Raw genomic sequence first — 26,943 nt, 5'->3', positions numbered from 1 at the left:
CTCCCTTCCTTCCAATTCTGCAATACATCTTTAATTCAACATCATGCACATATTGATCTTTGATGGTCTCCACACCAAATATTTTAAAATCAAGTTGTGAATGCATAGTATAACAACAAGACAATGCATCAGCAATAACATTTTCTTTACCCTTCTTGTGTTTAATGACATAAGGGAAAGTCTCAATGAATTCAACCCATTTAGCATGTCTATAGTTTAGTTTTGCTTGACTTTTAATGTGTTTCAAAGATTCATGATCAGAATGTATAACAAATTCTTTGGGCCATAAATAATGTTGTCATGTTTCGAAGGTCCAAACAAGAGCATATAATTCTTTATCATAAGCAGAATAGTTCAAACTAGGCCCACTCAATTTTAAAGAAAAGTAAGCAACGGGTTTGCCATCTTGTAATAACACACCTCCTAATCCAATTCCACTAGCATCACATTCAAGCTCAAAAGTCTTGTTAAAATCAGGAAGTTGCAGTAAAGGAGCATGTGTCAACTTATCTTTCAACACCGTGAAGGCTTCTTCCTATGCGGTACCTCAAACAAAAGGCACATCCCTCTTGGTAAGCTCATTGAGAGGTGCAATAATGGTGCTGAAATCTCTCACAAAACGCCTATAGAAACCAGCGAGTCCAAGAAAACTCCTCACTTGTGTGACCGTTTTGGGCTGTGACCAACTCTCAATAGCTTCAATCTTGGCTTTATCAACTTCAATTCCGAGTGGAGTAACAACATTGCCAAGAAAAGGTACTCGATCCGTGCAAAAGGTGCACTTCCCAAGGTTACCCAACAAACGTGCATCATGTAAAGTAATAAAAACAGCACGTAAATGTTCCAAATGTTCCTCCAAAGATCTGCTAAAAATCACTATATCACCAAAATAGACTACCACAAATCATCCAATGAAAGCACGTAAAACTTCGTTCATTAATCTCATGAAAGTACTAGGTGCATTAGTTAACCCAAAAGGCATGACTAACCACTCATATAATCCAAACTTAGTTTTAAATGTTGTTTTCCATTCATCCCCCAATTTTATACGAATTTGATGGTATCCACTATGCAAATCAACTTTGGAGAATATTGTAGAGCCACTCAATTCATCAAGCATATCATCTAGTCTAGGAATAGGATGACGATAACGAATAGTAATATTATTAATGCCTTTACAATCAACACAAATACTCGATGTACCATCCTTTTTTGGCACTAGAATGATACGAACAACACAAGGACTAAGGGATTCACGTATATAACCTTTGTTGAGCAGCTCCTGGACTTGACGCATAATCTCCTCTATCTCCTCTGGATTGGTACAGTATGGTGCACGGTTGGGTAGAAATGCATCGGGAATTAAGTCAATCTGATGCTCAATCCCTCGAATAGGTGGTAATCCCGATGGCACGTCTTATGGAAAGACATCAGCGAACTCCTGCAAAATGTTATTAACAGCAGGAGGCAAAGAGGAAGGCACGTCCTCGAATGAAAATAATGCCTCTTTGCACACAAAAGCATAGCAAACAGATTTGCTGAAATCTAGCTCATCAATATCAGATTTGGTGGCAAATAAGCATGCACTTTTTAATTTAATTTCATAAGCAACACTAGATGGTTTATTATTAGGCTTCATTTGTTGCTCAAATTCTTTTGCCACAATCTGATTTTCACTCTTATTTTTCTCCTTTTTTGCTTTATTAGCTCTATTAATATCATCTTTCAAAATGGAATCAGGAGAGATAGGAAGGAAAGTAATATGTTTATCATTATGAACAAGAGTATACTGATTGTTTCTAACCATGGTGTACAATTTTTTTATCAAATTGCCATGGTCTACCAAGTAATAATGAACACGCTTGCATGGGTACCACATCACAATCAACGTAATCGCATATGTAGAGATACTAAAATGCACACGAACAGTACGTGTTACCTTAACCTTGCCGCTGTTGTTGAACCATTGGATGTATTAAGGATGTGGATGTGGTCTTGTGGTGAGAGATAGCTTCTCCACCATCTCCATGCTAGCCAGGTTGTTACAGCTCCCTCCATCTATGATGACGCGAAAAAAACGTTCATTCACAACTCCCTTTGTATGGAACAAATTATGCCTCTGATGTTGCTCAGCTTGTGTAACCTTCACACTCAAAACACGTTGAGCAACTAAACATTCATACATGTCAGCATCTTCAGCAGACATGTGTTGCCTCTCATGATCAGAATCATCTCCACCATGTTCTTCACTTGTAATAGAACAAAAGTCTCCTCATCATAGTCACTAGTGGACTCATACCCACCATCCTCAGTAACAATCATGACATGCTTAGATGGGCATTCTCTCGCACAATGACCTCCACCCTTGCAACGACGCCAAATAATATCATGTGTTTGCCCTGTTGATGCCATGGATGAAGAAGAGCTATGTGCAGGTCCAGAAGGTGTGCTCTTGGAAGATAGTGGTGGTTGTTCCTGCTTTCTTGTATCATGGATGGAGGTGGCAGCTGACGGAGGTGCCGGTGTAGTAGAACGTGTGGAAGTAGAGGATGCACGCGGTGTCCATGATGAAGGTCGACCTCCAGAAAAGTTAGTTCGCGCCAATTCATGTCGATCCTGCACTTCATGTTCAGCTTTGCAAGCAAGATGGAATAAACGAGTGATATTATTATATTCCTTATACTCTAGAATGGTCCGAATCTCTTTATTTAATCCACCCATAAAACGTGCCAGCATAGCTTCATTATCCTCAACAATACCACATCTAGCCATACCAGTTTGTAATTTCTGATAATATTCTTCTACAAAAAAAATTCCTTGTCTCAAACGCTGTAATTTTTGAAGTAATTCACGTTGATAATATGGTGGAACCGAGCGAGTACGCATAGCATTTTTCAAAGCAGCCCAAATAGGTGGAATAGGATATAACCTACAATGTTCATGCCACCAAACACATGGAAAACTAGTGAAAGCACAAACAGCAGCAAGAACACGTCTCTTCTCAGGATATTGTAAACATGTAAAATGTTATTCAATTTCTAACTACCAAGTAAGATATATATCAGGAACATATCTACCCTCAAATGGTGGAATATTAAATTTTAGTTTAGGAAGATGGTCATGATCTCGTACCTCAGGTGGTGGTGCAGCCCTACCGTTGCGATGATATGCATGAGGACGACCTGGTGGTGGTGGTGCTGGTGGATGCAAGTAGTTCTAATTTTGATCAACCTCATCCTTGTAATGGTCCTCCACCTCTGCAATAGCAGCAGGAGCTACAGAAGCATCAACAGTAGGTACAATGGCACTAGAAGTTTGACCAGGCTCAAGGGAAACGCGCAGTGCTCGTCCCACTTGATTTGGAAGGCATGTTGTTGTTGTAGTTGTTGTAGAGGTGTGACAGGTGCAGCGGGAGGTGGTTGTGGAAGACACGCGAGCAATTCATTAAACTTGTTATCGAGCTTTGTTTCGAACGCCTTCTCATGCCATCTATCTTCTCCATGGCCTCTTCAAATCTGTTGAGCACATCGTTCACCTGTCCACTCATCATTTGCTGAAACTTATCATGAAGCTCCTTGTTCGTCAAGTTCTCCCAGTTAATCTGGTCGGCTTGTGATCCTGCCATGGTTAGTAGCAATAGAAACACACAAGAATATGATCCTACAGACTACTAACAAGTGGTGGTGGTGGATGTCACAAATCCGTCAAGGAAATCTCAAATTCTTACCAGTTCTTACCCAGCAGCAGGCGGTGATCGGCAACCTTTGTAGTCAAAACTCTCAAAGCATGGATAGAGCGATTACCAGGGAGAGTCAAACGCGCGATGTAGATGTATGTTGTCAGCGTTCTAGGAACGGGGGTCCCCAGACTTGCCTGCCTGCGGCCCATGACGTGGCTCCTCTAGCGGCCTGGTACGACCCATCTTCACCAGCAAACACTCAAGACCCTCCCGAGGGGCCAAGCCTCGTGAGGCGGAGGGCACAAGACCTCCTCAGGGGCAGCCTCACTAGGCTGGCTTGCAAGGAGCGAGAGATCAAGGTGAGGGGCACCTCGTGAGGTTCCCGTGACGTGAGCCATGACGACCAAGGCCAGGCAGGTGCCAGCGGGCGCCAGCGGGCGCAGAGCACCAGTTGCCTCTTTGGTGCTAAAGGAGTAGGCGTAGACGAGGAGTCCTGAGGCATCAGGCAAAGGTTTCCATATCGGTGCAACAAGACCAAGACCAACAGGACGGAGGTCATCGCGGAGCCCGCGATGGCGTCACCGCCAGAGCCTTTGGCAGGCGAAGACCACCTTTTGTCAGGATAGCTTGTACTAGCTGCCCTCCTTCAAATTGGCCATTGTGGGATCCCTTCCCGCCTAATATTTGGGAAGAGGAGCAGGGCCTCTATAAATAGGACTAGCTGGGATCCCTTCCCTTGTACTTGTTCATCCTCAACCTACAAGGCAATCCACCACACTACACTGGAGTAGGGTATTACACCACATCGGTGGCCCGAACTAGTATAAACTCTTATGTCCCTTGTTCTTCGAGTTTGACGAGCTGAGCTTTGAGATCGTGGTGAGTGAGTGAGCTAGGGGGGAAGGAGAGATCTTCGTGCGCACCCTAGAGTTCGAACCTTAAGGGTTTTGCCGGACCCAAAATCCGACATTTGGTGCGCCGAGGTTTTCTTCCCCATCGACCGATCCGCCGTCGCCCCACATCTCCGATGTCCAACGATCCGAGGTTCCAGGCCGACCGCTGGGCGGCCCGACCAGCTTGAGCACCTCCATCCATTCCAGAAGACCTCGACTCCGCACTCCAGGCGGCCCACGCGCCGCCCAACACCGTGGACGCGGGCATCACAGATCGACGTCCGCTGCCCTCACGCAGCGGCACGCGCGGGCCGCCGCAAGATACGCAAGCTATGCAGTAGCAACGACGCCACACACTCGATGGGAATAGGCGAACATGTGAGCCGCGCTCGTGGTGGCGCAAGAGTTTCTGCGGTGCTGGCTAATGGAGAGCAGCCGCGAGCCGCTGCTGGAATGCGTCGCCAAGATATTAGATGCTGCGGCCAGGGGTACACCGCCTTTCTGCTCCCTACTCACATCTCAAGGTGTGGCCAGGTCACACGACGGGCTTCGTTGCGCCTGCGTGCTCCCAGGTGCACCAGGAGGGCTTGCCAATGTTGGCACAACCAGCGGTGTCGGACACCCGGCCGCGCCCTTGCCTCCCTTAGGTGGCGTGGGCGCGAGCGTTGCTCCTCACAGTCCCAATCTAGCACCACCCCACGACCACCAGGAAGGCACGCCGGGCTCGGCGGCGTGGGGCGCAGGGTGCCTTGGCGGAGGTTCCGAGGAGGCAGCTCAGGAAGCCTATGTGCCCCGCATGGTGAATCAGAAGTACGCGCCAGAGGACAACCCCTGCATGTTCCACGAGCCGGGCAGGGAAGAAGAGATGTTGGAAGTCGAGGCCTTCAACGAGCCACCCAGGAGCCTCGCCGACCCCGCCAACGGCAACCACCGCAGGGTACCACGGATAACTCGGGAGCAGGCTTATGCTAACCATGGGTCGCATGTGGACCAGTCCGTGTTGGCGGACGGCGCCCCAGCGCTGCAGCCCCACCCCAGCCAGGGGTGGCGCACTGGGGCTATGCGGAAGGGGTCCGGAGCAAGGCCCACCCCCATGTCACGCAGGGCAAGGCGTCACCTGGAGGTAGGGCCTCTGCTGGGGAGGCGCCGACGAGCCCTCCCCCCGGCCAAGGGCCCGTGGTCGACGAGGGCGCCGCTAGCGTCCCCTCTGTCCCTTGGCCTCATCCTGGTTTCCCGACACCCCAACGGTGGTCGAGGGTGGCGCAAGGCGGGGCCCTCGTCTGGCGATATGAAGCAAGGCTCACGTCTATGAAGGTCTTCGCCCGTGACACTCTCACGTAACAATGAGTGGGGCTGTACATGCCCCAGAGTCTCTGGAGAGCTGCCATCGGGCCTCGTCGGCTCCTGCCCACGTCCTAATGGAAGCACCATGCTCCGCGCTGGCCGTCGACACTATCCCCCAATGACTAAGCTCACGGCCGGCAAAGGCACTAGGCTCCGCGCTGGTGAGAAGACAAGAAGACTAGCTAGGTGCCGAACGCGGTCTTTTGCTTTCAGCCCCTTTTTTTGTAGCTCAATTTGCAGCCTTTGGATTTGAATTTGAAGTCGTATTTTCATTGGCAATCGCGGGGGGGTGTCTTTGCTCGTTCGTTTTAATTTCGTGAGTTTTCTGGATTCGTGCCTTGTTTTGAGGTTTGCGTCTGCCACTCCCCCTTCTGAGCACCTCGCCAGCGGGGGCTGGGCATTGCATACACGCGCCGCACGCGCACCCCGCCATAACTAGTGCTCGCTCCTCGCGAGGCCCTCTCGGGCGGTAGCAGATTCCTCAGGAGCCCCAATTCTGGCGAGCCCACGAAGGACTCCCCTTAAGAAAATACACATCCGCGGCAACCAAATCAGTGTAAAGCCTGCTTGGGCCAAGGTAAGTTACAGTCGCACGCCCGCAAGGGGCTCACGATCTTACAAAAGCACGCTTTAAGTCTGGTTCAAGGAATAAAACAATAGTCTAATTACATGAGGGGCTCCCACTCCCCAAAATTCTCTTACGCCCTGAGGGGCCGTGCACAAACTTTTGCATGCAGGTTCAAAACAAAGGAGTGCGGGCTTAGTCGGACATGTCACTCGCCGTGTCCTCCGGGTCGCTATCAGGCGCGTCGCTGGCACCACTGTCACTGTCGCTGGCACCATCTTCACCATCATCAACCGCGCTGCCCTCGTCCGCCACGACCACCACCGCATCTTCCTCAAAGGAGAAGGCCCTGACTCGAGCATCCACATTGTCGTCCACCCAGTGTGCTAGGTTGTCTTGGATGACCTCGAGCACCGGGGCGATGGCGGTGTCAAAGTCAAAATCAGGATTGATGTTCTGGAGATGGCTGAAAACGCGGGAAAATGCACGCCCGAGGAGGCCTCGACTCTTCTCCTCGACAAGCTCGCGAGCCCTCTTAGCCCAGTTCTCCAGACGCGTCACGACATCGGTGAAGAAGCGAAGGTGGCTGGCGTAGTCTTCTGCGTGGGGGTGAGGGTCGTGTTCGTTGCAAATGGCACCCAACGCGTGGTTGGCCCTCGTCCTGAGGTCCCGGAGCATGGGGGTGTGCACGCGTAGCAGCGTCTGTCACCGGATCGCCTCCTCCCTGCTCTGCTGCGCAAGGGCCTCAGTAGCAGTAACTCGTTGCTGCAGCGGGAGCAGCTCGACACGGGCAGAGGCCAACTCGGCCTACACGGAGATCAGGGCAGCTGCGGCGGCTTTCTCACCCTGCTCCGCCTCCGCCAACCTTGACCTGAGGGCAGTGGTCCCACCCACAGCTTTGGGCTCCACGAACTTCAGCTTCAGGTCGTACCTATTGGCTAGATCAGTGCGGGCCTCCGCCACCCCGCGGTCCACTTCCTCTTGGATCCTGTCCTTGCGCGCGCTGGCGGCATCTTCCGCCCGAGCAACCTGACGCTCCCTCGTCTCCAACCGCTCGAGCTCAAGGCTGCGCTCTGTGGCCTCCAGCATCAGTGCTTCCTGGTGCCTCAAGATTTCCTCCTCGTCGGACGGCGCCCCCTTCATTGACCCCAAGGCAGCTCTACGCGCCTCCACCTACTGCTCTAGGGAGGCATTCAGGGCCTGGAGTTCCCGCCTGCGCTCCTCGGCGACCTCGCGGCAGTGGTTTGCCTCCCTGGCCTCCTCCAAGGCTCGGCCACTGGCCTCGCACGAGGTTGTGAGGGATGCCTCGGTGTCTGCACTAGTATGCTCATGCTGGAGGCGCCCGAGGTTCATGGCCACCTTCAGTTGGTGCCATTCGTCCACTAGCCAGAGGCCCTCGGTTTCAAGACGAGCGTCAACATCCACGAGTTCCTCCCCAAGCCTGCTCAGCGCACCCATCGCCTCCCGGAGGAGCTCGTGGCGGATGGCACCCCGCTTGCGCTCAAGCACGAGCGCGCGACCGGGTCCATCCCCCATGCCAGAGGATGTCGAAGGAGTCTGAAGTGGCTCGCCTCCTCCCAGCAGAGGGATGGAGGCTGGCGCCTTCCGGGTCGCCCTTCGGGCCTCAGCGGAGGCCGAGAGGGGCAAAGGCTCGTTGCTCGAAGAAGAGGCCAGGACCGAGGTGATCCTGCCGCCGTCAATAACCAGGGGAGGAGCCCTTAGCACACCTCCTGCGCCCCAGGCAACGCCACTAAGGAGGGACGGCCAGAACATAGGTTCAAGGTGCCAGGCGGACGCGCTTGCCTCTCCGGCCGACCTCGCGCCAAGTGCGGCGTGCTGGCTTGGGGCGCTCAAGACCGGCAGGGGACTCGAAGCAGGGGGAAGTGGCTTCTTGGGAGATTCTGCCGCCCAAGCAGAAGGGACCCTGAGGAGCCATAGTCAGGAGGGGAAGTAGCACTCGAGAAACTACATAGATAAGGTACTTACTCGTCTATGGCGATATACTTCCTCTGTTTCAATGGCCGGAAGGCATGACCGCTATAGCTTGGAGACCCCTTCCTCTTCCGGAGCGCATCAAAGTTCAGTCGGAGCCGGCCGAAGCCCAGGGCACGGTCACCAGCTCCGGGCACAGCTGGGGTAGCTCCTGAGGGGGCGACCTGGGGTGCCATCCTCCGCCTCGCGACGACCCACCGGGGCCTGGGGGGATGTAGCCTCAGGAGTATCGGGCTACGACGCCCCTCTGGCCGCTTCCTCAAGATAGCTCTCTGGAGGGCCGTGGGGCGGCCCTCCGGGAGCCCCGAGCAGCACTAATTCCTCAGCAGCCGCGACGCCAGCAGCCGACGATGGTCGCCCCATTGCGCCCACTTCCAAGGAGATCGCCGTGCTGGTGGTGGGCAAGGGAGCCACGGGGACCGGGTTCTCGCGAGGCCCTTCAAGACCGGCCGGGCGTAGTCCCCACTCATTGAAAGGGGGCAGTTTCCTCGCGAAGTCCACCTTGTTCGAGCAGCAGTACAAGAGACAACCCTCCTCCGGCATGTTGGCTGGTGATGAGTCGCCCGTCAAGATCTCAAGCACAGTTTGCTGCGCCTCAAGGGGAAGCCCGGACTCGTGAAGCCTCATGCGGTCCTTGCTGCCAGACAAGGTCCACATCCGTCAAGAATGGCGCTGAAGCAGAGCAACACGACACCGGATGAACTCTGATGTGGAGCATCCTACGATCATCCCCATGTATAGTCAAGCATACGCCTTTGGACCTAAGGTGAACTCGCTCCTTTCCGAATCTTCCCTTTCCGCATGTAAGACATGGATGCTACTTCAAGCGTGGACCTTGTGCATACACAGGTACACCCGAGGAGTCCAAGGAGAGCCCAAGGACCAAGGCCAAGCGTGCGCGGGAGCGAAGGAAGGAGAAGGAAGAAGAGTCTGCTGCTATAGCAGCCGGACATCCGGCCCTTCACGAGCCGCCAGACATCCGGCCCAGGTCTCGGAAATCTGGACACCGCCGAACCCGAGAGCAACAAGACCAACCCCGCCAGCTCGGACATCCGGCCCCTCCAGACCGGACATCCGGCCCTCCGCGAATGCCCGGACATCCGGCCTTCCCTACCTGCGTGCAGTGCATCTGGGCCGAGGCCCATGTACCCCTTCGCCCCTTAGACTATATATACTCCCCCTCCACCTATGTTTTAGGGTTAGTGTTGTGATAGCTCATTTCAGAGATAGAGCTTCGCTCATCCATATCGGATCTACTCCACGAGAGAGACCGCGGCCCCTCTACGGAGAAGATCCACCTCGGATTCAAGACCCCTCACGGGATGATCCCCTTGTGGATTCAAGACCTCCTCACGAAGAAGAACCGGTTACCTCTTGTATCGTACGTTGTTGACTTTGGATCTTGTATCTCCCTTTGTGTTCATGGATCTAGCGCATGTGTGATCATTCTTGTTTGTTTGAGTGTTCTCTTGTGTCCCCCTTGTGATTTTCCCCTCGTTTCCCTCCTCGTGTTCTTCGCGGGATTCTCTCCTTTCGTGAAAGATTGGGCCACTAGGGTTCTACCCTACATCATCTTGGTATCATGAGCCAGGTTGATCACGATTTCGGAGCCTCCCCTCTTTGTATTCTAGCCTAATTTTGTTGATTTCGTCCTAAATTCGAAACCCCCCCACCAAAAATAGCCCCCAATTTTTTTGTGATTTGTTGGTTTTGATGATGTTTTGTTGATTTTGATCCATGGATTCGTTGTGTCTTGAGTAGATCTATCTTTCCCCCAAGTTTCGCCACTTTCCATCCACGAAATCCATCAAATTTTGCCCTTGAAATCATCAATTTCCGCCCCCAATTCGAAAAATTCCGCCCCAAACGAGATCTGGAATCGTCGGGCCGGACATCCGGGCCATCGGGCTGGACATCCGGGCCCCAAGCCGGACATCCGGCTCCTGGAGCACAAATTCCGCACGGTTCTGGACATCAGCCCCCGGATATTCGGCCCCCAAGCCCGGATGTCCGACCCCTGGCATTTCAGCCTTTCCCATTTCACCATTTTGTCCATAACTAATTCATCCGGAGTCCATTTTTGACGTTCTTTAGCTCGTTTTGAAGCTATTGACATCCCCATTCCCAAAAAAATACCACCAACATCTTTTGACTCCATCAAATTTTTGGAACTTTGGCATCTTTGCCTAGAGCTTCCACCACAACCTCCGCATAACCACCACATACTTCCGCAACCTAACCAATTTTGTCCCTTATAGCATTTGTGGTTGTTTGAGTTGTGATTTGAGTCTCCTAAGGTGTCTAGGCTACTTAGGGATGATTTCTTCTTCATCAACTACCACCACCATAACTCCCACATAGGCTTGCCCACCATACACTTCCACCACCCCAACTTAACCCAATTTTGTTAGTGTTGTGAGTTGTGTCTCCTAAGGTGTTTCGGCTACTTAGGGACCGTGCTTCCAACTCCGACACCGTGTATAGTCAACCTTACCCTCCACTTCCGCATTGCCTACTCACAAAACCCGTCATTGCATTTCTGCAATCCTAGTGAGCTTCCGCAATCACCACCGCTTTCCCGCTACCATCATTTGACAATTGACATTTGAGATTTTGAGTTCGCGGTTTTTCCGTCTCCTAAGGTGTTTCGGCTACTTAGGGATGAGTCTCCATCATCTTGGTATCTCCAACAAGATCACCGCCACTCATCATCGCCAAGGACGGTAACCTCCATATCATCTTGGAATCGTGGTATCCCTCCATTGTATATTCCCTTGCAATTGCTTTGATAACCCCTAGCCCATTTTGCGTCACTTGCCTATCGAGACTAGCCATTTGAGTATTGCCGGCAATGTTACTTGTGCACATTAGTGATCTACACCATACATTGCATACATACCATATCATATCGGTATCATATCATCCCTTGTGCCTCAAGTTTGTTCCCGCATATACACAATCGCTATCTTGGTTTGTGCATTTTGCAAAGTGGCCATATACAAAAAAAGAATAAGCTTTTAAGCAAAAGAAAAAGTGTGAACAAAGAGCTTGTAAGCAAGTGCCATAACATCATACCACATTGCATAAGATTGTCATATCCGATCATCTTGGATCATACCACCGGAACATCATATACATAGCATACTTGGGATAGAAGTCGTTGCATTTTTGTCTCCTATAGGTTGTGCACAAGTGTTGTATCCGCCTATTGAGCAATCGTGCTAGCGTCTCTCTAGAGTTGTGCAACAAGGGCATTTTCCGTGGATTCCACATTTTGAGCTCATTCCTTGGTTGCACGACCCCATTTATCTATCCGTGTGTGTGTTTCCGTGTGCCACATATTGCTATTGGTCTACTTGTTTCACTTGTGAATTTGTGAATCTCTTTCAACATTATTGACTCTTGCTAACATTTTGCATTAAATTTTTGTGCCGCTATCCTCACTGAGCTCCACCATAAGCCTTATTTGTGTAGGTGTGCGAAACCAACAAGAACTGGTACCAATTGTGCTATTTCCTTGTCCACATTGGAGTGATCATTGATCCACTTTCAACTTCGGTTAAGGTACATTTGGTATTCGTTCTTCTCTTTCTACCAGTCACATTTTTCTCTTGGAGTGATGGATAGGCAAGGCATTTCATCTCTAGCCTTCCACAACAACGACGGCGTGAACAACTACATCACCAAAGCATCAATCTTCGATCTACAACGACAAATGCAAGGCGCACAATCAAGATTGCGAGAGCACATCGAGAACCTCTCCATTGACATCCGCCACTCCGAAGCAAGGAAAAGGGACTACATCGACAACAAGATTTCCGCACAAAAGGAGGAGCAAGATGCAAGGATGGAGGAGATTCGGACCTTGTTGATCAACCGTTCTTCCCCTTCATCATCCTCAATGCGGTGACTTTCAAGTTACAAGTCTTCGGAGCGCAAAAAGGATGCAAGCGCAAGTCATCCACTGTGACGCCCCGAGACCGATGCTCGAGAAGACTTCCATATGTTCTGGGTTTCGCCTTGTGTTTCATTTGTGCCTGCCCTTTTATTTTTTGCATTGCATCATGTCATCATGCCATCATCTCATAAATCATTTTTTTGCAACTCAACTAAATAAATAGTATGGATCTTTGATCCATTTAAACCGAGGGGACTCACATGGTGATTGCTCTTTATAACATATCCTCCTAATATTTAGGGAGCTATATTAAAATATTCCATTAACTTGGAATCACCCATAACACAATTGCACTACACTTCAACTCTTCCCTTACCCGACTCCTCCTCCTACCCTTCCATTTCGACCTTTTAAGTTAAATTGCAATTGAGTTGCACTTTTACTTTCTCCATTAATGTTCATCTTGTGCCCATAAATCATATCTATTATGTAGGGCCATCCTATAAAAATTTAAGCCCATTTGGGTTCGAAATTTAAGCCCATTTGGGTTCGATTTGGTTAGGTTGTAAATTCAGGCATGTTTGGATTAAATTCGAACATGTTTAAATTTATGGTCTGTTAAATTCCTCACGCCACTTTTCTTTAATTGACCATATTCCAAGAACTCCAAAACTATTTTTGTCTCTCCCTAATTACTTTGCTACCTCTCTATGCATTTATGCAAGTTCTATTTTTTTGTTCTTATAAATGGGTAAGTAGAGTCTGAAGGAGGGAGAGTGAAAGAGAGCAGCCCATCCAAGAGATCAGGCCAGCCCGTTTGTTCTTGGAGACCCAGCCGCCGACCTCCCTAGTACTCCAGGCCCAGCCGGGCTCCCAAACCCTAGCGCTACCTAGGCCCAGTCGATCCCTCTACACCTAGCCGCCAGGAGCCCGATTCCCTCCTCATTGTCTCGCTCGACCCCCCCCCTCTCTCTCGTTCCCTGCTCGCGCCGCCAAAGACGAACGCAGCTGCCGCCTCCCGATCCGGCATCCCACGTCCTCCTCCGCCTTCGATCCGGTGCCGCCGGAGGCCACCAGCGTCGCCCAGGCGCCGCGGCTCCTCCCCAACGCGCCTCCTTCCTCCTGCGTCGGCCTCTCCCTCCTTGCTCCAGCCACCATGGAACCAGGCCGCCGCTCCGGTCAAGCCTCGTCGCCGGCCGACCTGAACCGTGGAGCCATGGCCGGATCCGGTCTCCCAGACGCCCGCAGGACCTCTGCCTCACCCTGCTCGTCGCCGGAGTCCCAGCTCCACCGCCTCGTTTCTTCAGCGCCGCTGCCTCCCTCTGCCTCATGCTAGAGACAAGCACAACGCCATGGAGCCCCCGTAGCTGGCCAAGACCTGCAGCTACTGTACTTCGCCTTCGCCTTTGCCACCCGGCGACCCTCTGCATCCACCGGCACGCTTGCATGCCTCGCTGCTGGTCTCGTGCAGAGCCCCTCCTCCTCACGGCCTTAGTGCCCGTCGCTGCCCCCACGTTGCTGCTGCTTCGTTGCCCGCCTCCCATCGATGACCGGGGCTGCATGTTTAGGTTCGCCAAGTACCACCACACCCGAGTCTTTTGCCTTGCTGCGTTTTGGATTGAAGACCGAGACGAGACCGCCAAGACCCTATGTTGGGCCCCGTGAACGACTACAGAACCTGAGAACCGGATTTTTCGCCAAGTCCCTCTCCGACTAGTGTACCACTACCATCGATAAAGTCGTGTGCACCGCAAGCATCAAGTCCAACTACCGTCGACCGCGAAGGGCTTGGAGCCATCAAGCACCTCTCCGAACGAACGGTAATGACTGCCGTTGCCGAGATCGCGAGAACCTCTACCGATGACCTCGGAACGTGTACGACGACCGTTGTCGAAGACCCGTACCTCTACCGCTTCCCGAACATGTACCATGACTCCCACGACTCCCGTGAACCGCTACTTCCACGACGGTCGTGAACATCTACTTCCACTACGAACTTGATCCGTCCCGTTTGCACGTTGTGAAGGTATAACCGCCGAGACGATGACCCGCGAATGAATGCTTGTTGTATGAGATGCACCCTTGTTCGCCTCGAGTCCGAATTGTCGATGCATGTTGCCCCTCTTTTGCCTTGTCACCGACATGTGGGAACCCGGTATCCGGGAGCACCCCACCATCCTTGCATGTCACGCTCCCGTCACTTTTTCTTTTGCACCTGTATCGCCGTGAGCTATCAGAACTGGAATGTTGCCGTGGCACCATTTTCGTTATCATCGCCATGGTACCACTTCGTTTCCGCCACGATGACAAAAGCCTCATATCTTATCATGCCAACATTTTCTTAAAAAATGCATAACCTTGAACATGACATCCGCATCATGATAATAACATTCAAATGTTTAAAATTGTTGTTGCACCAAATTGATAAATGCACATGAGGATATACCGGAATTGTTGTTGTTGTTTCCGGCCTCATTTAAACTTGCCTAAATGTTTAGTTTACTTTTGCTCCACCTCTTGCCATGTTTAAACATCATTTAATATTGTTGAGTACCTAAACGAGATCGAACTAAATAATTGATGTGGTGTTCCGTCAATATCCAACCCGTTGCATATTGGGCTCCACTTAACTTGTAGTTTTGTTTGTTGCACTTTGCCATGCCATGCCTCATTAAACCGGACATGCATCATACTTGGTTGTGCATCATGCCATGTTTATGTGATGGTTGTTTACTATGTGATGGTTGTTTACTTGTTCCATGTTTGGAACATGGTTATTTTGTTGGGATATCACAATATCTCTTATTTAATTAATGCATCTATATACTTGGTAAAGGGTGGAATGCTCGGCCTTATGCCTGGTGTTTTGTTCCACTCTTGCCGCCCTAGTTTCCGTCATATCGGTGTTATGTTCCCGGATTTTGCGTTCCTTACACGGTTGGGTTATAATGGGAACCCCTTGACAGTTCGCCTTGAATAAAACTCCTCCAGCAATGCCCAACCTTGGTTTTACCATTTGCCACCTAGCCTCTTTTTCCCTTGGGTTCCGCGGACTCAAGGGTCATCTTTATTAAACCCCCCGGGCCAGTGCTCCTCTGAGTGTTGGTCCAAACTAGAGCCCTTTGCAGTGCCCCCATGGGGAAACTCGAGGTTTGGTTTTAGTTGTATGGAGCACTCATCTGAGTGTTCCCTGAGAACGAGATATGTGCAGCTCCTATCGGGATTTTTCGGCACATTCGGGCGGTGTTGCTGGACTTGTTTTGCCATTGCCGGAATGTCTTGTAACCGGGATTCCGAGCCTGATCGGGTCTTCCTGGGAGAAGGAATATCCTTCGTTGACCGTGAGAGCTTGTGATGGGCTAAGTTGGGACACCCCTGCAGGGATTTCAACTTTCGAAAGCCGTGCCCGTGGTTATGGGTAGATGGGAATTTGTTAATGTCCGGTTGTAGAAAACCTGAAACTTAACTTAATTAAAATGCATCAACCGCGTGTGTAGCCGTGATGGTCTCTTTCCGGCGGAGTTCGGGAAGTGAACACGGTGTTGGAGTTATGCTTGACGTAAGTAGTCTTGGATCACTTCTTGATCATAGTTTCTCGACCGTGCCTTGCCTTCTCTTCTCGCTCTCATTTGCATATGTTAGCCACCATATATGCTAGTGCTTGCTGCAGCTCCACCTCATACCTTTTACCCTTCCTATAAGCTTAAATAGTCTTGATCGCGAGGGTGTGAGATTGTTGAGTCCCCGTGACTCACAAATACTTCCAAAACCAATTTGCAGGTGCTCGATGATACCGTACAGGTGACGCAACCGAGCTCAAGGAGGAGCTCGATGAAGATCGTGTTCGATATGTTGTTTCCGTTTCTAGTTGATCAGTAGTGGAGCCCAGTCGGGACGATCGAGGATCTGTGTAGCATTTGGGGTAGTCTTCTTTTATTTTGGGTTCCGTAGTTGGACCTTGTGTGTATCTGGATGATGTAATGTTATTTTCATGTAATTGTGGGAAGTGGCGATTGTAAGCCAACTATGTATGTCTTTCCCTTATGTATTACATGGGTTGTGTGAAGATTACCTCACTTGCGACATTGATTACAATGTGGTTATGCCTCTAAGTCATGCTTCGACACGTGGGAGATATAGCCGCATCATGGGCGTTACATCCACGTCCACATCTCCATGGAGACCAACATCACATTCGTGATCCACATTGTCATGAAGGGCAAGTCACCTCCAAGCAACATGTGCATGACGACGACGAACGACATCTACTATGAGCTCAAGTGCGACAACGCCAACATCATCATGACGATGCTCACCAAGCGCAAATGCACAAGTCCCAACAAGCCCTACTTCATGCCAAGGCCAACCTTCATGAGCATAGGAGAAGACCGCAAGACGAGCACCACCAAGCTGGCGCAACGGCTACCACCACCACTTTGGCATCTTCGCCAAGTGCTATCAAGGCATCTTCGCCTTTGGACGTACGACATCTTCGCCTACTTCCCGTGAGTTCGCCTACATCGACATCTTCACCAACGAGGCAACCACCTATGAGTGAGGGCGACACTTCCTTCTTCGGAAGCCCCTCAAGGAAGATGGCCGAGCATGGGAATTTCCCTTCGGTCATGGAGACAAGCTATGAGGTGCCACATCATATGGACCTCCTACAACAAGACGGCGACAAGAAGGTCGAGCTAGGGCCATCCCCTTCGACCACGGCGAAGAGCATGAACTTCTTCAACAACATGAAACGGCGCCCATATTGGACTCGTACTCCGAGTCAAGCTACGAGACCGCACATGAGACCTTATCTTTGGTCTTAGAGGAGAGTGATGATGTGCCATCTTCGGCCTTCATCCATGGCTACAACGACGAAATGATTGAGCATGGAGACATTTGCACCACCATCTCTCCGACACCCACATATGAAGAGATGCCCCGATTCCCATGTGAGGAGAGCCACCCCACCATGAGTGATATGAGTGACTCCACCATTTGTGACATTGAGTGCATTTCCTATGAGAGGATGAGTGTGACCACCACTAGCCCCACACTTGAGAGCATCCAAGAGGGAGTGAGTGAGCCACCACACTTAGTGAGTGAGGTAGTTGACACGGCACGTGAGGCCACTATGATTTCTAACAACTTAACCTCTACTCCGAGTGTGTTTTCTTTGGTGCTAGGTCTCCTACATGATGACACGCCTATCCTCGACGAGTCCATACCTCCAATGGAGATGACGATGGCCATGGTGGACGATGATGCACCCCCCACATGGTTCCATCAAGATGAAGATGACCACGACTTAGTCTTCGACACCTCACCTACAACACATGAGCGATGCTCCAAAGGTAACATAGGTGATGGTGCTTCTCTTGTCCCACTAGTGGACTATTTTACGAATGATTGCTTGCATGATGTTGACACACCTATACCCATGCTTCATGCTAGTGCGACTTCTTCATGTCATGACTTACCTATTTATGATAAATATGATGATGAGCATGTTGAGTTGCCTAGTTGTGATGCTATGCTCCATAGGATATCATGTGAAAATTCTTTTGGTCACATCATGTTTGACAATCCATTAACCTTGTCATATGCTATGAGTGAGATACCCCATATTGCTTCATTTCAATCTCAACATAGTGACTATGCATGCCCCATTCACATAAATCCTATTTGCACTTATGGCATAGATGACGAAATGATGGTCATTGGATTTTGTTTGTCATGTGATGATATTGCCATGCTTCCTTTACACGATTTGCGCAATTCATCTACTATGCCATGCCATGATCACATTGTTCCAAATATGCATTGTTTTGGATGTTGTCAATTTTCTTCATGTGATGTTTCCATTAATGCTCATGAGGAGACCCCCATAGTTTCCTCACACATATTAGGAGATTTTGATGCATTCCATACTTTGCGTGATTCTCATAATTGCTTGCACCATATGCATCCCACGCATAACAATGCTCTCGACATTTCCCATGATGCATTACATCCTTTGTGTCTCCATTATGCTATACATAACAACAAACCTATCATGATGGATGACATGTTTCTATATCACGCATCTCATTTATTCGAGCATTGGATATTTTGTGCTAACCAACACAAGCACGTGCGCATCATGATGGATGATGTGTACATCTACCACGCACACACAATTTTCCCTTTGTCCTTGTTTTGTGTAGGTACTCACGTATACTCGTCAACCTCTCAATCCCAAGAGTTGACGAAACGAGCTCTTGAGAGCAAAGATGACTTGGGATCCCGTGAACTATCCTTCCCACCGCTCTCTTCATGCAATGACTACGCACATCTCTCTCACTTGGCTCTCACACGGCTATGGGCTATATACCGCTTGACGCTTCATGCTCATTTTATCGTGTTCACTTTGCATGCTATGCTTGCTTCTATGCCTTTGCCATGCAATTGTGACCCTTGCTTGCATCTACCCATGATTCACAATTATGCTACTCCTATGTGTATTTGCATGCTTGGTGGAGATCCTTGTTGCTATTGCCATGTTTATCATGTGCCTCATGCTATTGATGCTATTTTGCTCATATCATCCTTTCATGCTTGTGCTATGTCATGTGAATTATTCATGCACACTATTTGCACCCATGACATGCTTGCTATGATTCCCTCTAGTATGTTGCATCTTCGCACTACTAGCTCACACCACTTGATTGCTATGATTGCTTGCTTTGTCGCATCACCCACGTTCCATTATTACTTGCTTTCTTGGGTTGATGACGTATATGTTCATGCCTCTCACATGATATATTTTGTTCCTTGTCGCTTGCCTCCAATTGTTGCATCTATTGATCGTGGAGACTTGGACACTTTACTTGTGATGCATGCTTGCTTGATTGAGCCTATTGTATTTGGTTGTTCTCGCATCATATGCCTCCATACCATGAAATGCTCCCTTGTCCTTTCTTATGATGAGCATGATGCATACACTTGTTGGGTATCTTACCACACGAATGATAGGTTTTGCATCTCCGCTAACCTCATTTGTTTTTCCGAGTGTTTGCCATGTTCTTTCATGTTGAAGGATTCACAAGGCGATACTGTCATGAGACAATTTGGTCATGTGAAGGCATACACGATGTGCAACACCAACATTTGCGAGAATCTCCTAAAGGTGAACTCCTTCCCTTTGAGCCATCCTCAAATATGCATATTGGATGGGTCACTCTTTCATTGTTGTTTCCTTCTTCTATTCTACATGTTACATCTATTGGATGGAGGACCGACATTGGAGATGGAACCCATAAACCTTCAAGTTGAGGAGCGCTCGGACTTATTGGATGCACCTTCGAACCTCCACTCATGCCACGATATCGAGCATTGGTATACCAACACCTCCATATATGTTGATTGTGTTCACACATGTCATGCTCGATGGACATATCATACACATGACAAATTTGCATCTTATGCATGGATTGACTCACATCATGATTGCCTTGTTGCATCTTGTACTCCCGTGTCATCCATGATATATGAGCTTGTGCATTTTATTAGCAAATTTGTTGTGATATACCTTGATGGCATATTCATACATCATGATCTTATTGCCTACCATCAATTGCATGATCACATCACATTGAGCATCCATTACCATATTCATGCTATTGATAAACCGTCTCACTATGACATCATTTTGCACCGTGGTTGCATTGATCACATTCACAATACATTTGTGTGCACAATGAATGCTTTTGCTCCCATGAATGCTTTGCATACCATTCCATATCTTTTGGATAAGCTTCATGCACCTTGTCATGATCAATCTTGTCGCACAGACTCTTTCTTATTTGATGGACACTTTGTGTGCGCTAACCATTGTATTTCCAAGTGTCGTTTGTGTTTTCTCTTTTTGCATGTATACCACTCCGGCGACACCTTCGAGTACTTGGATTGCGCCATGTCTTCCTCTTCGTCCAACTACAAGTCCGTCCACGACAACCATTTCCATGGTGATGAGGTTTTCGATCCGAGGTCGGATCTTTCCCAAGGGAGGGGAGATGATGTGTAGCATCCTACGATCATCCCCATGTACACTCAAGCATACGCCTTTGGACCTAAGGTGAACTTGCTCCTTTCCGAATCTTCCCTTTCCGCATGTAAGACATGGATGATACTTCAAGCGTGGACCTTGTGCATACTCAGGTACACCCGAGGAGTCCATGGAGAGCCCAAGGACCAAGGCCAAGCGTGCGCGGGAGCGAAGGAAGGAGAAGGAAGAAGAGTCTGCTGCTACAGCAGCCGGACATCCGGCCATGGCCCGCACATCCGGCCCTTCACGAGCCGCCGGACATCCGGCCCAGGTCCCGGAAATCCGGACACCGCTGAACCCGAGAGCAACAAGACCAACCCTGCTAGCCCGGACATCCGGCCCCTCCAGCCCGGACATCCGACCCGACGCCCGGATATCCGGCCTTCCCTGCCTGCGTGCAGTGCATCTGGGCTGAGGCCCATGTACCCCTTCGCCCCTTAGACTATATATATACTCCCCCTCCACCTACGTTTTAGGGTTAGCGTTGTGATAGCTCACTTGAGAGATAGAGCTTCGCTCATCCATATCGGATCTACTCCACGAGAGAGACCGCGGCCCCTGTACGGAGAAGATCCACCTTGGATTCAAGACCCCTCACGGGAAGATCCCCTTGTGGATTCAAGACCTCCTCATGGAGAAGAACCGGTTACCTCTTGTATCGTCCGTTGTTGACTTTGGATCTTGTATCTCCCTTTGTGTTCATGGATCTAGCGCATGTGTGATCATTCTTGTTGGTTTGAGTGTTCTCTTGTGTCCCCCTTGTGATTTTCCCCTCGTTTCCCTCCTCGTGTTCTTCGTGTTCATCGTGGGATTCGCTCCTTTCTGGAAAGATCGGGCCACTAGGGTTCTACCCTACATCAAACTCCTTCACCACCATGGCTGCAGACACGCCAAGATCCTTCAGCCTCTTCAACCGGAGCCAGACATAGGCAAGACGCTGGTCAGCGAGCCTCACGTGGCCCCAGCCACAGCTGGGAATGGCGGGTGCCGACAGGAGCGAGAGCAGGGGGCTGAGCACGCCGACGTCCATGAATACCCACCGCTTCTGGAACCCGCTTGTTGATGGCGGGAGCTCGAAGTCAATCCCTGAGCCGGCCGTCGCAGCCACGGCCTGGAAGCTCAGGCATACCGAGCACTGCCGACGGTCGGTCGGGTGCAGTGAGACACGACCTAGAAGCTCAGGCATCCCGACCACTTCCGACGGTCGGTTAGGTGCAGTGAGAAGAAGTGGCGAAGTAGGGCCATGGAAGGAGCAATGCGCACCATGGCCTCGCAGACGAAGGAGAAGACATCAAGGAGGGCGATGGATTGAGGATCTAGGTGTAGCATATGGATCTGGTAATGAGAAAGCACAACATTGAAGAAGGTGGAGAAAGGGGGATCAGGCCGGCCCATAGGGCATCAAGGAAAGTATGGACCTCAGTGACTGTCCTATCAATGGAGGCGCCGGATGCGGGCCAGGCCACCATCTTCCCCAATTCGTTGAAATCGGCGGCGAGCGCAAGGCGGACCTTGTCCATGGCTTCCTGGTTGAGCACCACCGACCATCCGATGGCTGGCCCGAAGGCCGGAGGTGGCTCGGGTGAGGACTGGGGCTTCTCCTTCCCCTTCCTTGTCTAGCTCGGCGCCATGGCGATGGAGAGGACGGAGCCGAGGACAGATTAGAAGAAGAAGTTGTCGTTGCGGGAAGGCAGAAGAGTTGGGGGAGTACGTCGCCAGCGACGAGGGAGTAACTGTGTAGGTCGCGGTGGCCGCCTAGCCAAGCGGATATCAAGGCTGCGTGGGGAAGTGGGGACGCCCATGTCTCCTCAGTCGCCATGCGTGAATCAAGGCCGTAGGAGGTTGGGGCCCGCGGCGCTCCGCACTTGCCCCTTGGCTTTGCCTCGAAGCCAAGTCTGAGCGCGCCTTGGGCCCGGGGGCTACTGTCGGCATTCTGGGAACGGGGGTCCCCAGACTTGCCTGCCTGCAGCCCACGGTGTGGCTCCTCTAGCGTCCTGGTACGGCCCATCTTCGCCATGAAACACTCAAGACCCTCGCGAGGGGCCAAGCCTCATGAGGCGGACGACACAAGACCTCCTCAGGGGCAGCCTCACTAGGCTGGCTCGCGAGCAGTGGAGAGATCAAGGTGAGGGGCACCTCGTGAGGTTCCCGTGACGTGAGCCATGATGACCAAGGCCAGGCAAGTGCCAGGCGGGTGCCAGCGGGCGCAGAGCAGCCATTGCCTCTTTGGTGCTAAAGGAGCAGGCGCAGACGAGGAGTCCCGAGGCATCAGGAAAAGGTTTCCATATTGGTGCCACGAGACCAAGACCAGTAGGACGGCAGGACGGAGGTCATCGCGGATCCCGCGACGACATCTCCTCCAGAGCCTTTGGCAGGCGAAGACCACTTTTTGTCAGGATAGCTTGTACTAGTTGTCCCCCTTCAAATTGGCCGTTGTGGGATCCCTTCCCGCCTAATATTTGGGAAGAGGACCAGGGCCTCTATAAATAGGACTAACCACCTCCATAGGAAGGGGACGGATCTTTCAGATCATCCTCAACCACACAAGCTCACCGAGCTCAAGAACACCTCTGTCGTGGAATTGTCACGACAGATGTCCTTAATGTCAGGACTTAGTCGCGAGGCCAACGCATCTATGTGGTAGCTTGAGAGGGTTTGAGCGGGATGAGAGACGGGATGTTTTACCCAGGTTCGGCCCCTCACGGTGGAGGTAAAAGCCTACATCCTGCTTCATTGATATTGATGATGATGATCACGGTTACAAGAGTGTTCTATCTCGAGAGCTATTGTCTAAACCTAACTTGTCCAACTTGTAGAACTTGTGAATCTTGTCCTTTTGGGGAGCCCTGCCCCTACTTATATATGTTGGAGGGGTGGGTTACATGTAGAGTCTTATTAGGGTTAGGACTAGTTTATCTCTAATACAAACCGGATACAAGTCCAGGTCTTAGCTCCTTGTAAGATAATGTTCCTCATGCCTTTCCTCTTAAACCGGCCCACCATTAACATAAACCGGCATGCTGTGCCTTGGGCCTTGTCATCCATCTGGAACACGCGCCGGGTCACCAATGAGTCTTCAGGCTCGTGAATCGTCATACCAGTGAACCGCCAGACACGTAAACCGCCAGACATGTAAACCGCCAATCACGTAAACCGCCAATCCTCTGGCGGTTTACCAATGAAACGCCTAGTCCGGCCGGGTTATACTTCCGGCCGGTTTACGCCGCGGGGTATATCCCCGACAACCTCTCCTTAGGAGGTAGTTCTTCCCTTGTACTTGTTCATCCTCAGCCTACAAGGCAATCCACCACACCACACTGGAGTAGGGTATTACACCACATCGGTGGCCCGAACCAGTATAAACTCTTGTGTCCCTTGTTCTTCGAGTTCGACGAGCCGAGCTTTGAGATCGTGGTGAGTGAGTGAGCTAGGGGGAAGGATAGATCTTCGTGCACAGCCCAGAGTTTGAACCTTAAGGGTTTTGCCGGAACCCGAAATCCGACATATGTGGAGCTAGGAAGGCTTATAATATGGCAGCAAAAAGGGTCAGCAATAATCAATTCAGAGATGCAAAGTTGAATAAACACTCAACGATGGTACTGTGCTGGTCCTAGGCTAGACCGTACTAGAGACGCGTGCCTAGAACACGAACAAAATCACGACGCGACACGTAAACAAGGGAAAAGCACAGTCTGGATTTTTTCGCTCCTATTTTTTGCGAAAAACCACTATAATGGCGAGTGTCTCAAAACTCTTCCCAAGTCAAACTAACAGGATAGGCACAATTTTTTTTGACAATTTTCTTTTTTGCAAATCAGGGCAGCGGCGATGAAAAAGTGCGACAAAAAATCACTATGATGGCGAGTGTCTCGAAAGACTCAGGAAAACCTAAAAATAGGATAGGGAAAAAATTTGAATGCCAAATTTTTTGCCTAAAACTTGCCCGGGGGTCTCCAGTCTCTTTTTTTTTCTTTTTCCGAAACCTACTCAGGCAAGGGAACACGAATCGGAAAATAGATGGATCTCGAAAACCAACCTAATATGAAAAGAACTCGGATTGGTGGTGGATATATGATGGTAAGAAATGGCAGCGGTGGTGGTACATGGTAGCGGTGGTGGTATATGGATACGGATTGGTGGTGGTATATGGATACGGATTGGTGATGATATATGGATACAGATCGGTGGCGGATAAGCGGTGGTGGTAGATGGCAGGGCCAATGATGATGGTGCGGCGGCGACGTGACAATTTATGACCAGAACTCGAAACTCTTAAAGACTAGACTCTAAGACCAGCAAGTAGACATGACGATGCAACCACAAATTCAACAAAGAAAAATACTAATCAGACTATGCAAAGGCTCAGACTGGTTCGGATATAATGAACTAACCCTATTTTTTGTGGCTTTTTGTGGACTGTAGGTATGAAGAACAAACTCGATCTAAACTACAAAAAACTATAAAATCTCACCGAGCAACCTAGAAATCTGATACCACTTGATAGAGGCAAAGGTGTCCCGTCTTTCGATGAGATGGTGGCTATCATTTTTGGTGGAGTAGACTTTGACGATCTGACTATGATCGTGCGAGGACGTCGCGCCTTAGCTATCGCTAAACCAACTTCGAGGGGTTATTGACCACGCCGGAGTACGATCAACCTGACCACGAAGGTCTATTTCCTGCAAGCAAACGAAGAACAAGCAAGAAACTGAAATTGCAATCTGGATATTGCGAATATAAGAGGAAAGCTTTATTAATGAAGGTGGGGTTCTGCGATGTCTTGGTCTGGTCGTTGAACACAAACGAAGTACGCGAAGTGGTAGCTATGGCGAACTTTTAATCTAAAAAAACCCAAAGTCTAAACAACACCCTAAGGGTTGTATATATGGAGGAAGAGGGGGGCATTTCATGGCCCTTGGAGGAGGGGTCCGAAACCAACCCTAACTCTTGTTTCCCCATACATACGGACTTTAAAAACAGCCTATACTTAAATATATTTCGATATTACATGGGCCTGGCCCAATAATAAGGTGACGCAGCACCTAGAATAGCCTCTGGACGAAATTTATGAAGTGACATCTTGTATATTTCGTCCAAGGCTTCATGCACTCCTTCTGGTGGCTTCAAAGTCCTGAAATCATCACTTGTAACTCTGTTCTTGTTCCCCTGGCGCATGCCATAATCTCCATCCTTGGTCTTGCTCCAGTGTTCATCCCTCTTATCCATGCCAGGCCCTTCATTTGTAAGCAAAACAAATGTATCCAAATTAGGCAGCATCAGATTCTCATGAACATTAGAATCATTACCAAGAAACGAAAGTACGTGATATTTTAATTGGCGTGCGCAAGCTCTAGTAATTGGTCCAGTATATGTAGCAGTAGGGGATGTGGGTGTAAGAATGGTATTCATGCCCTTCATTTTATGATACGGAGCCACAGCCACCTCCTGTTATTCATCGGGAGGCCAGATCTTGATCCCGTTCGGGGCTCAGGAGAGGGCAATCTTCGGTCTTCGTCATCACCAACCTCCTTCATCACCAATTACATGATGCTCCCCACCGGGAGTGAGTAATTCCTTCGTAGTCTCGCTAGTCGGTGATGAGTTGGATGAGATTCATCGTGTAATCAAGTTAGTTTATTAGGGCTTGATCCCTAGTATACACTATGTCTGAGATTGATGTTGATATGACTTTGCTATGCTTAATGCTTGTCACTAGGGCCCGAGTTCCATGATTTCATATATGAATCGCTTATGTTCTCACCATTATATCTATGTTCTAGATCCGATCTTGCAAGCAATATGCACCTATTACGTGTTATGAACCGTAAACCCCAGGGTCAAAGTAATTGGGATACTTTCTGGTGACGACCGTAATTTGAGGAGTTAATGTATTCACTATGTGTTAATGCTTTGTTCATGTTCTCTATTAAAAGGAGGCCTTAATATCCCTTAGTTTCCTTATGGACCCCGTTGCCACGGGAGGGTAGGACAAAAGATATCATGCAAGTTCTTTTCCATAAGCACGTATGACTATTTACGGAATACATGCCTACATTATATTTATGAACTGGAGCTAGTTCTGTGTCGCCCTAGGTTATGACAGTTATGTGATGTATATCATCCAAAAAATACAACAATCCAATGCCTACGAGTTTTTCACGTATTGTTCTTGCTAAGTTACTATTGCTATTGCTACTGTCACAACTGCTACAAAACTGTACTAATGTTACCGCTACTATTGCTATCATTACCACTGCTATCGAAACTATCATACTACTGTGCTACTGATCACTTCACTATAGATTTTAAATCTCCAGGTGTGGTTGAATTGACAATTCAACTGCTAATACTTGCAAATACTTCGGCTCCGCTTGTGTCGAATCAGTAAATTTGGGTTGAATACTCTACCCTCGAAAAATGTTGCAATCCCTTATACTCGTGGTTATCAAGACCTTTTTCTGGCGCCATTGTCGGGGAGCATAACTATAT

The sequence above is a fragment of the Triticum urartu genome, chromosome 4 (assembly GCF_003073215.2).
Source record: "Triticum urartu cultivar G1812 chromosome 4, Tu2.1, whole genome shotgun sequence".
NCBI classification, from domain to species: Eukaryota; Viridiplantae; Streptophyta; class Magnoliopsida; order Poales; family Poaceae; genus Triticum; species Triticum urartu.
Note: the sequence above shows the minus strand (reverse complement) of the source record.